The following is a 769-nucleotide window of genomic DNA, read 5'->3' as shown; positions in this document are numbered from 1 at the left end:
CCCTCCCACCTCACCGTGAGCTCGGCTGTGGGACCGGCCTAGAACTCGGCTTCTCCAGGTCTGTCGCGTGAACCGCTGGGCCCTCGCGTCTGCTGCTGCGGCCGGCACGTGCGTTCCTGCACCCCTTGGAAGGAGGCTAACCCTGCACTGGCCCCTGGGCCTCTGTCCAGGGCGCACAGCTCAGCCCCTCGGGCCATCACAGCCCCGAGCCTCTCCCAGGGAGAGAGCTCAGGCCCTTCCAAGGGCTGTGGCGGGCTGCTAAGCACAGGTGACAACCGCACGTGGCCGGAGCTATCTGTCCTCTCCTCTGGGCTGCTGTCCTGTAAGGGCCCCCACGGGGGAGGGGGGATCTGCCCCGCCCCCACGGCGCAGACAGGGCCCGGCCCGCCCCTGCTCGCGTGTTCGGCGTGCCTTTAGGTTGCTGACGTGATTTCCCTCAACAGTTTCAGGTTTTGACAGGAGTCCTCCGCTCGGCAGTGACCGCGGCACGCTCGCTAGCAGGCGTGGGAGGCTGGAAGGCAGAGCCCGTCGGCCGTGTCCTGCGGAACGAGGGCGAAGTGCCCGGGAGGTAGGTCCAGTCACCCCGCCGTCCTTTTGTAAAAGGTGGTCGTGTTCTGACCCCTGCCAGTGGCACCGACCAAGCTGACTTACCTGCGAACACTCTTTGCTGCCCCTCCTCCCGGAGACGAGGGCCCGCCCCCCGGGGCTGTGGCACTTGCTCCGTTCCTGGTCCTGGCCCAGCCCGCTGTCCCCGTGTGCCTGTCGTGCA

Source organism: Pteropus alecto, unplaced genomic scaffold (genome assembly GCF_000325575.1).
Source record: "Pteropus alecto unplaced genomic scaffold, ASM32557v1 scaffold101, whole genome shotgun sequence".
Classification (NCBI taxonomy): Eukaryota; Metazoa; Chordata; class Mammalia; order Chiroptera; family Pteropodidae; genus Pteropus; species Pteropus alecto.
This window is presented reverse-complemented; position numbering follows the sequence as displayed.